This window comes from Parasteatoda tepidariorum, chromosome 4 (genome assembly GCF_982258835.1).
Source record: "Parasteatoda tepidariorum strain Cologne lab strain chromosome 4, Ptep-v5.0, whole genome shotgun sequence".
Taxonomy (NCBI): domain Eukaryota; kingdom Metazoa; phylum Arthropoda; class Arachnida; order Araneae; family Theridiidae; genus Parasteatoda; species Parasteatoda tepidariorum.
Window position 1 is genome coordinate 100,119,192 of NC_141758.1, and position 11,818 is coordinate 100,131,009.

The following is an 11,818-nucleotide window of genomic DNA, read 5'->3' on the forward strand; positions in this document are numbered from 1 at the left end:
GACCGAAAGTGTGCGGTATTGGTCCTCGTTAATTGGTCTATCGTAAAGTGCTCGACTTCGCGTGCAGGTCGTTGGGCTACCAAAGCAGGGGAGCCATCCCCTCTGCAGAGGAACAAAATTGTGATGACATGTCTTCGGATCATCCTCAGAGATGTTTCCAGATAACACTTATTTATTCAAGAATAAAATATACAGAGATGTCAACTTGCTCTGGGCAGCAAATATATATTTTAAAGTGGTAGTTTATCAATTGTGATTCTTGGTTTAATAAATTCAATTTAGTAGATTTTTATCCACCACTATTTATAAATAATTCGTAGGCTTATATAATTCACAACTTTATAGTACTTATGTCATGCTATACCTTTTAAAAAGCAAGCAAAAATAGTCAAATATTTGTAAAATTTACTTTGTAGTTATTTACCGTTTTTTAAAAAAAATTATTTTGGCGTGTCCGGAGCACTTGGCATCTCTGAATATAGCCTTTTTCTATGGAACAAAAGAGCAGTATATCAAAATTGTCCATCAAAGGAAAAGACAATGTTATAAAGTGTGTTTTTTTACATAAAAAAAAATTAATTTTTTTTGGTCGGTTTTTTTTCAAAAAATCTGTACTTTAAGGGGTTAAAAGTTTTTAATCTCGAATCCCCCCTTCTTTTTGTTGCATTGTATGAAAACTCGATATTAAGGTATCCTACTAGTTTCGAAAACTTTTTTTTAAAATATTAATATAGAATTGAAAAAAAAAAAACTAGTATATTTGTTTAGCTCTTCAAGCTCTCTTGCCGCAAGCTCTGGGTTCGATCCTCGGGCCGGGCAAGGTTGACTCAACCTTTCATCCCTTCAGTGGGTCGATAAAATAAGTATCAAGCATGCTTGGGGACTAAACGCTGGGGGTTACGCGTTTGGTTGACCACCCAGCCGGGACATTTGCTCCTGCACCCAGAGCCCAATGAACGCAAAAACTGAGATGGGTGCCGTCGGCTTTGGCCTTCAATGGGCTGTCGTGGCACTAAATCAGTTTATTTACTTCATTATGCGTAAAAACTTAGAATATCAACCAAAAAATTATCATTATTACTATTTTCTTTTTTTATATGACCATTTTTTGATAAAAATACAAGGCATTTTTTGCACATACGTTAAACACTGTAAATAAATTTCTATCTCCTAAAACAAAATAATCCTTTGATTATTTTTAGTTAGAAAGCTATGAACTATGTTTTGAACTATTATCTTAAAAGCAAGTGCATACGCTACTGAATCAGGGATCACTGTAGTTAAAAAGAGAAATTTTTAAAAATTTTCGCACTGGTCTTTGCGAAAAAACCTGCATTAAAAACACTCATGAAAAATTGGAAATAATTATTTTAAAACAACATGAGATTATACATGTTTAAGGTGGCGTAAAATGTGAAAAAATCTGCTCTTAAGACATTTAAAGACTTAAAACCACTAGTCCATCCACTGTTATCAACTTGCACAAAAACTGCTATAACTTTGAAAATACTTGTAGTACAAACTAATACAAAATGTAATTAGAAAGCTAAGAGTACAAGAATTCTAAATTTATAATAAAATCTTTTTCAAAAATTTTGTCCAAAATCATGTTTCTGCACTTAATGGATTTTATCTTATTTATTTCAAATTTGAACTATGCCATTTGTATTCAAGACACGTTTCCTTAATAATTATCTTTGTTGAAGGAACATTGTTTAGTTAGTCACTCATTGTTAAGTATATGCTTAGAAAGCTTTTAATTGTTGCAATGTAACAATGGTTAAGCAATTATATACAAACAATTATAACAATTATATGCATTGTTTAACAGTGAAATCCTCACTTCTAAAGTTTATGAGCTATCTGTAGGTGATTATTTTACGGGTGCTTAAACTTGATTAGAAAAATGGCGAAAGTGGTGAGATTTTTGCGAAAAAGGCTGTAAGTATCAGATATTAGTAATATCATCTTATAGTAGCATTCATTTAACTTTTTATTTTCCATAAAAATATATTTCACCTCGAATAGAAAATCAACGCTAGCTTAAACTTCAATTTTAAACTTAACCGCGTAAATAGTAATCCAATAAAATCGCTCAGTGCACTTTTATAAGAACACTTATTTCACTCGTAATATTTACTAAAATCTGTATTTATTTATTAACTTTTATGAATAATGTCAACAAAAGTGAGTTTAACTGAGCAACATCAAAGTTAAAACGACACTTCTGCACTCACTTCTCATTCAAATAACATGAGAAGTGAGTGCAGAAGTGTCGTTTTAACTTCGAACCAGCGATATACATATGCTGATTTATTTATTTATTTTCAGCGCAAAGGTGTTTAAGAAGGAGGGCGAAAGTTCGGATGAGAATTATTTCGAAATAAGAGATTGGAGTGAGGTTCTGAAAGAACAAATGATGGCTGAAAAGCCAATTGGAGAGTCTAAGAAGACTCAAGAAAATGTCCCTGAATGGGACAAAGATCAGCAGTCTGAGATGACTGATGATGATGCAACTCTTGGCGAGTTTGATATGGCCACCAATGACAAGTTTGAGTTGCGTGATTGGAATGAAGTTGTCAAAGAACAAATGGTGGCCGAAATAAGAGTTTCTAAGAAAGCTCATCAGAGTAAAACTCTAGAGGAAGAGATGGTTACCAAAAATAGAGCTCTTATGCATGGGGCGTTTGATGAGTTGGATACTATTGAAACTCTGGAGCAAATGATGCTCTGGTTGATACACTGGTGAGACTTTTAAAAAAAAACTTTCAAAAAACAGTTTGATGAGCTGGATACTACTGATACTCTCAAACAAATGACGCACTGGTGCATACGCAGCTAAAAATTTCGAAAAAGATTCAAAACGGTAGAACTGTTTACTAGAGCTGCAGAAAACAATTGATAAAGAGAATTCTATAACTTTTGATAATTGTGTAAGAAAAGGCGAACTATTAAAATAATGACTGATATATACTATGTTTAAATAAACAGTTAGTTAGATATTATTTCTCATGTATTTTTTTAAAATTTTATTTATAATTTCAAAATACATACAACTCTTTTAAGAAATTGTTATTTCATAATGCTATAAGAGTGATGGCCTTCGGTAAAATCCTACAATAGCTCACATCTTGGCGGCATTTTGAAATCTCGCCAAGTTTACCAAGTCGGCGATCATTACTGGGATTAACATTGCTTTTTGATCATTAAGAAAAAAACATTTTCAACCGGTACCGCACAGAAAGAATTAAAAAATGAAATAACTATAATAAATGAAATGACGGTTTAAAAATGAAATAACAACAATTATTCTTACAGCAAGAAATCAGAAGCATAAATGGCGAAAAAATAAACGCTTTTACCTCCTTTCTAACGAAATCCAACTTTCGCGTAGGTATATATATCAAATAACCAATCAGGTTTAAGAGTTTTGGTGGTGTGATCGGACGTTCAAAATAATCTTCCCGAAATATCATCCGGAAACCTAGTTTGGCGAGATTTGAAAAATCGCCACTGGGTGGGCTATTCTAGGATCCACCCATGGCCTTTTTTATATAGGGAAAAAAATCAGATCTCATTGATCTTGTGGGGAATGCGATTTCGACTATGTTATCAATTAGCATGTTTAATATACTAGTGAACTGATGTTTAATAATCACAGTGGTAGTTACGTCACAAACTAAAAGAGGAACTGGATGAAACGATTCTTCCTCAAGTACAAATATTTGAAATAAAGAAAATAATTCAGTGAAATAAAAATTATGAGTTTGAAGAAGCGAAAATATCATTGACTAGAATTATAGGAGAGAGAGTTTTTTTTTATTTTTTTTTACTTTATAACCGTCGTTGAACAGCTGACTCAATTTTTTGGTTTTACGACTACTGTTCAACTCCGTGGCCTTGTAATTTTGAACTCAATCCAGAAGATAAAGGAAGCCCTGGATTAAGTATTGGGAGAAATTCACCCGCGTGAATGACTTTTTGATGGAACTAACCCGCATTTGTGTTACATGGGGAGGAAAACCACGAAAACTTCCCACAGTTAGCCTGACGGCAAGGAGACTCTAACCCATGATCCGTCTACTACTGAGAATATTTTACTTCAGCACTGTGTTCGTTGCAAGCCGGATTCAAAATTCGTATCGACCCACCATCGCTGGTATTCGAACCCGGTTCACCTCATTGGAAGGCGAACTCTTTATTCCCTGAGCCATCACGACTCAGTGGAGAGAGAGAGAGAAGAAAAAGAAGGGGATGAAGAAGGAGAATAAGACGAAGAAGGAGATGAAGATAAAGAAGACTTATGAACGGCAATGGCGGGAAGAACTTGAGCGATAGTAACGAGGACAGCGAGACGAAAATGAACGCTTAGAAAGAAAGAAATCAAAAAAGACAACATGTTTCAGAATTCCGAAAACTCGAATTAGAATTTAATACTCATATTTATGTTCATCAGTGTCGAGATAGACTGGTATCACTGGCAACAACTCATAAAATGCAGCTATTACCATGCAACTCCTCAAGTTCAAGAGCATAAAGATGAAATGACATTATATACCTTATCAATTTTGAGAGTCGAGCAAAATAGCAGAAATTTCAAAGGAGGAATGTGTGGCTTGTCTATACCGGTGTTATCTCTCGATTATCTCTATATATCAAGTATCTCTATAACTACAGGACCGATTTTAATGAAATTTGATATGTACATACATTGATGCAATACAAAACAAATAACGATTCAACAATTGTAATACGCACGCATGATCGTGAGTAACACTCGTTTGAGTCTGAATGTATGAAATTGTCACAGGAAATGATAAACTGCCTTACTTTAAGTATGAAATTACGCTGCATGACCTGCATATCCGTAAGAGGGGACCATACTCCCTATTAACCCTTTTTTTTTTTCTGTTTTTTTTTTTTTTTTTTGTTTATTCTGCAATCGTTGTTTCATACCTTCATACTCCAACGAGTGATACGCACGATCATGTGCGTGTATTATAATTGTTGAATGGTTATTTGCTTTGTATTGTATCAATGTATGTAGGGAAGAGTGAGGTCAATTGTAAAATTTTTTACTTAACTATTTTTAACTAACAAAAAATCCAATATATTATTAGTATTAATTGACAGACGAGTAAAGTAGACTATCCTCTACTAGAAAAAAAAATAAATACCTGATTTTAAATATTATTATATTAGTTATTAACAATTTTTGACAGTCGTGCACTTGTTACAATTGTCCCCACTTACGGGGTCAATTGTAACAGTTCATAAATTCAACTAAAACATAGTTAATTATACATATTATCATAGTTGTGATATATTTTTTTATTGATCAAAATAGTAGTGATATTTTAGGAGTAAAAATAATAATGAGCAGAAACCTAAAGGGTTAAACTTTTAACTTTAAGGGGTTAAAAATTTTAATTTATGCTGTGAAAGGTGACAAATAAAATAATGCACATGCAACATAATATAAATGATACAGGAAACTATTGGTGGTTCTTAAAGAGTTAAGTAATGGTTTGTAAACATATGATTATTTATTTTCAGCTGTTGCAATCGTCCCTTTACTTATTGTTACAATTGTCCCCAAGACGCCATTTCAGCTTCATTTGTAAAAAACAATGCTAGTTAATTAGCAAAACTAATCTTTTTTTTATTGAAAGGTTAATTAAGGTGTCCACTTACATATTCGGTTACCAATTTTTATTTGTTTAAACAAAATTACTTTGTTACAATATAATATTCTAATACCAAAAAAAGTACTTGCGTGGCGTGAAAATATCTTTTGTGATGTAACTCTTTCAAAAGTACATAAAAATGGTTGCCATCAGGGGTGTACATGTAGATTTATTAAATACACCTTGTGCGCCACCTAGGAACCAAATCTAGAACCCAACACTCGAAATTTTTGCTCTGTTACAATCGTACCCTGTTACAATTGACCCCACTCTCCCCTACATATCAAATTTCATTAAAATCGGTCCAGTAGTTATAGAGCAGGGGTTTCCAACTTATATGAGACCGGGGGCCACAATTAAAAATACAAATCAAATGGCGGGCCGCAACTTTATCAAAATTTTATGTAGTACTCTTTTATGTTTGAAGGAACATTAAATATTACTGCCAGATTTTTACCAAGTTGTACAAAACAAAAGTATTGAATTACAAATTAAAATAGGAAGTAGATTTTTAAAAATATTTAATTGTTATTAATAATATTTTTAAAAATATTAAATAGTAAAAATTCGGGCTACAATAACTTTAATGTGCACCTATGTATTGAACAATTAATGTGCAACAGATATCTAATTGTTAAGACATAAAACTTTAAAAAGGTTGGTATTAAAAGTAGCACACAAAATGTTTAATGAGAAAATTGAGGTTTGTCTGCTACAACCACCAGAGAATAGATATTTACATTTTAAATTGAAAATTTACAATTGTGTGTCTAAATGTTTTCGTCCAAAATGAGTGGTTTCAAAAAGTTAAATCGGAGAATTTCTTCGAGAGAATTTCTGATACGCACATGTTAAATTATATTCACAAAATACAAAAAAATTAAATGAAAAAGAGCAACATACACGATTATTTTTGTATTTGAATAAATATTTTCTTGGATGCAAAACCTGAGAAATTTTTTTTTGACCGTTGGTATGTTAAATTTCACAGAAATGAAGAAATTAGGTTTTTATTAACGAGAAAAGTATTTTAAACCCATATAGATCTTTTACGAAAATTGTCCGCAAAAAAGTGACAGCTAATATATTTTAGTTCGCGGGCCACAAAAAAAGGCTTCACGGGCCGGATGCGGCACCCGGGCCGCCAGTTGAAAACCCCTGTTATAGAGGTAATCGACCAAATCTACAAATTCTCTTAATTTCCAACACCAGTGTAATACTGTTTGCTTTTTTTTTTTTATCTCTCCTTGCAGGCAATTTATCGCTATTTGCTATCACGCAGGGAAGGCGTAGGAAAATCGATGAAATGGTTGGTCTAAATCGAAAAGTAATGCCCTGTCAAAAACGGGGTTCACAAAATACCATATGCGTAATATTACGCCAAAAACAGATAAGAGGTAATCAACTATAAAGAACATAAATCTGAAAGGTATTTGCCATTACAATTAAAAAATCTAAAAATGTTCCAAAAATTTACATTTTTATTATTGCTGGAAGTTGCTTTTCTCGATTACTTTACGTTATCAAATTAAGCAAAAGAAGAAAAAAAAACACTATTAATATCCAAATAATTGTTAACTTATTTTGGTTAAATGGTTCAATTTATTTATTTATTTTTTCACCTGCACTTACGGATGACTTAACGTAATTAGTACTTGTAATACTTGTTTCCATAAAGCGAGTATTTAGAGCTTCATTCTTTAGTGTCACGACAGCCCAGGATGGGCCGTTCTCTTCTTCAGAGTTTGATTCTAAGTGACCCAATCTTTGACGCTGTCTGACCATCCAGTTATTTTTAATGTTTTTCTATCACAATTGAGATTGTCCAAGCACCTGCGAGTTTTAGTACAAGGGGCTAGACTTGCCCCTTACAACCGCTGTGCAAATTTTAGGAAAAATGGTTCTTAAATTATTAGGGAGACAAACTTTGCATTTTATTTTTATAGATTTGAAAAAAATATTTATGTTTTGGTAGTATTATCATGATCCCATAACGTTAATTTCCTTTGCTAACACACACAAAATAATAATAATATATTTATTTATTTATTTTAGTTCTTACTTCATCATTGCTTTGTTTTATTACTTCCGAAATTCAAACCTTTCATAAAAAACCTTTCTTTAGAGGCTAAATTTTAGATTCAGAATTATTCCCATCTCCAAGTTGGTCCCAAAAGAGAAATTTATACAAACGATATTTTATTCGAATGCCCCCCGGGTATAAAATAGAACTTTTTCACCAGTTGAAATTTAGGTATAAGTACTGATATACAATATCGATGCATTCGTAATGATGTTTCGTAAGTGGCTTCAGGTTCGAGGAATGAATTAATTGAAATAGTTCGCGTTGTAATTTAGATGAAAAATTGCTTAAGTGATAATAAAAGTCTCGTCATTTTAAATAATACTAAAAATCTCGAAATTTTCAAAAACTTTGAATCTCGAATCTTTTGAATCTTAAATTGTATGAAAACTCGATATTAAGGAATCCGACTAGCTTCGGCAACTTTTTTTAAAATATTAATATAGAATTTTTTAAAAATAAAAGTATATTTGTTTAGTGCTTCACGCTCTCCTGTCGCAGGTCCTGGGTTCGACCCACGAGCCGGGTAAGGTTGACTCAATCTTTCATCCCTTCAGTGGGTCGATAAAATAAGTTCCAAGCATGCTTGGGAACTAAACACTGGGGGTTCCGCGTTCGGTTGACCACCCAACCGGAACATCTGCTCGTGCAGCCCAGAACCCAAGGTCGGAAAAACTGAGATGCGCACGGTAGGCCTTGGCCCTCTATGAGCGGTCGCGTCACTGAGTTTAGTTTATTTGCTTTATTATGTGTAGAAGCTTATAAAACTAGCAGCAAAAAAATTTCATTGTTATTATTTTCTTTTTATACGATCATTTTTCGGTAAAAAATAAGTTTTTTTTTAGGCCGTTAACAACTATGTTTTGAACTATTATCTTACAAGCAAGTGCATACAGACCCTGGCCAATTTATTAGACGCACTATAAGATTCTATGTAAAATCTTAATTATCAGGTGATACTATACTGCTTTATTTCTTTTACATGAGTGAAGCCGGTTTGCACTTGCTTACATTCGTGTATCATTTGGTTAAATTGAGCGATATATAATATAAATTCGACGATTGGATAAATTAAACGATATATTATATAAATATAGAATATTTATTATATCAGGTATTATATTAGTATATTATAATAATTAGATCAAATTATTAGCAGTGCTGTAGTTTTTTAATAATTACATGTTTTGCACTAGTTCATACCCAATACTTTTATATTTAAGCATATATGTAATGGGTTTTTATTCAGGAGATGTTTCAACTGCTTCCTATTTATACTTATTTTTAATGTATTGCATTACAATGTCAACCTATTGATACACGAACGTAAACAAGTGCAAACCGGTTTCAATCGTGTAAAAACAAATAAAGCTGTACAGTATCACCTGATAATTAAGATTTTACATGGAATCTTATAGTGCGTTACATGGAATCTTATAGTATTCTATATTACATTTAAAAATGTAAATACTTTCAAATAATTTTTTATAATCATAAACATGGTTCATTTGAAAAACCAAGGACTGAAGGCACAAAAATCCCACAGTGTGTACTCTACTCAATGCCATTATTTCAAAGGAAGTGTGTATACCTTGTTTATGTAGAAAATTTCTTTTAATAGGGTGCAGTAGGAATGTATACAGGAGCATGGCATACTGTCGTTTGATAGTTTTTGTTATGATAATCATAAATTAAGCATTTTTTATTAATGCAAAATTTCTTAAATTTTTTCTAATATTCATCTATATAATATAATTTAAATATAATGAAATTTAAATGGGCAAAAAATTAATAAATGTATGTGTATGCATAAGGTAACAACTCTTTATTATAATGAACTTTAAATTATGTTACAAAATAAACAAATAAATAAAAAGAGTGAAACCACTGTAACCAGGTTCTAGTTAAAATTAGTTGCAGTTAAAATAAATTGCAAAAGTTCAACATGCTATTTTCAGAAGAAAAAAAAAAGAAAGATCTTATTTATAAAATTTGTAAATTTTAGTTCTCTTAAATTGCAAAATGTGCCATCACAATACTGCTTTTTGAATAAATAAAATACTCAAAAGTAAAGCTATATTTTTAATTAAATTATCCGTACTCAAAACTCTAGTTGAAGCTTTTGAAAAAAAAATGCTTGCAAATTTTAAAATTCTTTTGAGAAATTCCAGTTACAGCCAACACTTAATACACAAAAAGTGAATTTAACACTTTAATCGTTATATATATTTTTTTAAAAATTATTAATAATAGGTCATTAATTAACAGGATCATCTATTTTATTTGATAATAATAATTTCCAAATAATGCAAGATTGAAATTGATTTTTTAGGTACGTACTCACATTAAATACAATTTTTTAAACTTCCGATTCTTGAGAAAACAAAAAAATATTGAGCTCTTATAGCTTAGAAAATATAACGATTTTGATAGAAATATTTTAGTAGCGTATAAATATTAGTAAAACTAACTAGCAGATAATTTTATTTTGAGACATTTGCCAGAAATTTCATCAGAGTATGTAGATTAAATTATTCTTATGTTTCTAAAGTTTTAACATAAGAAATACGATGTTTTAACACCTTTACATCTAGATTTCCAACGATTTTTCTTTGGTTCAACTTTCAAGTTTATTTCGAATTTAAATGTGAAGAAACAACATAAATGAAAGCTACGTGATATCAATGTAAACATTAAAATTGCTGATGCTAGTCGCTAAATCCTGAATAACTCTCTTTCAAGCGCGTTCGTAAACAACTGAAAAAACAAAATATTCTGATTTTCGATGCTGGAAAAATTATTAATTAGTGACTTTTCTCCCGAACAGTTAAACAAATTAAATACTGAATAAAATGTTTTAAAACTGCTATTGGAATAAAGCTAACAATCTGTATTAATACCTAAAACAAAAAGAATTTGCAATTAATGAGAATATAAATAAGTATTTTATGCTTTTTTTCGCAAATTGTTCTCACTAGCGGTAAATTCACATTTCTCGTAGCCTTGTAGCGCCATCTAATTTCCAGAACCAGAACTACAAAATCAAATGTAACAAAACTTTTATATGCTTTTAAAAATAATTCACAACCTAATTTTCCAAAAATAAACATTTTAGGTTCTGGCTAACAAGATTCTTAAATGTCGTGAAAAATTTCGAGACCCTTAGTACGCTATTTAATCTGTGTAACTGTTCGGCGGTTTTTAACATTACAGGTATACGGCTTTAGGACCACCTTAAGGATTAATGTAGTTAAAAAAGTAAAATTTTGAAAATTTCCTCTCTTGTCTGCGAAAAAACATGCATGAAAAAATGAAATTTTACTTTTTTCCTCTTAGTCTGTAGTTCAAAACATACGTTCGTCGATCATAAACACTCATGAAGAATTGCAGACAATTATTTTAAAACAATATCAGATATCGTGTTTAAAGTGGTGTAAAATCTGAAAAACAAATCTGATTTTAAGAATAAACGCATTTATAGACTTAAAATCACTTATCTATCTACTGTTTTATCACCTTATACAAAAACTGCTATAACTTTGTAAATACTTGTAGTACAAACAAAAGTAAAGTATATTTAAAAAGCTAAGAGTACAAGGACTCTAAATTTACTCATTTTAAATTTTTTTTTTCTTCTCCAAAATCATGCTTTTGCACTAGTTACCTGAATGGATTTTATCTTATAACTTATTTCAAATTTAAGGGGGGACCCCACCCTGAATATTTTAAAAATTCGAAAGAAAATTTTATCGCATTTTTCGAATCTTTGTACCCTTCCTAATCCCTGAGGATGATCCGAAGACATGCCATCAAAATTTTGATCCTCTGCGGAGGGGATGGCACCCCCGCTTCGGTAGCCCGACGACAGGCACGCGAAGTCGAGCACTTTTTGGTAGAACAGTTTAACGTGGGCCAATACCGCACACCCTCGGTCCTTCGCAGGCTGATCCAAGTGGTCACCCACCCGCACACTGACCACAGCCAGTGATGCTTGACTTCGGTGATCTGCTGGGAACCGTGTCTTAACGATCAGTCCCCTGCGGGACGA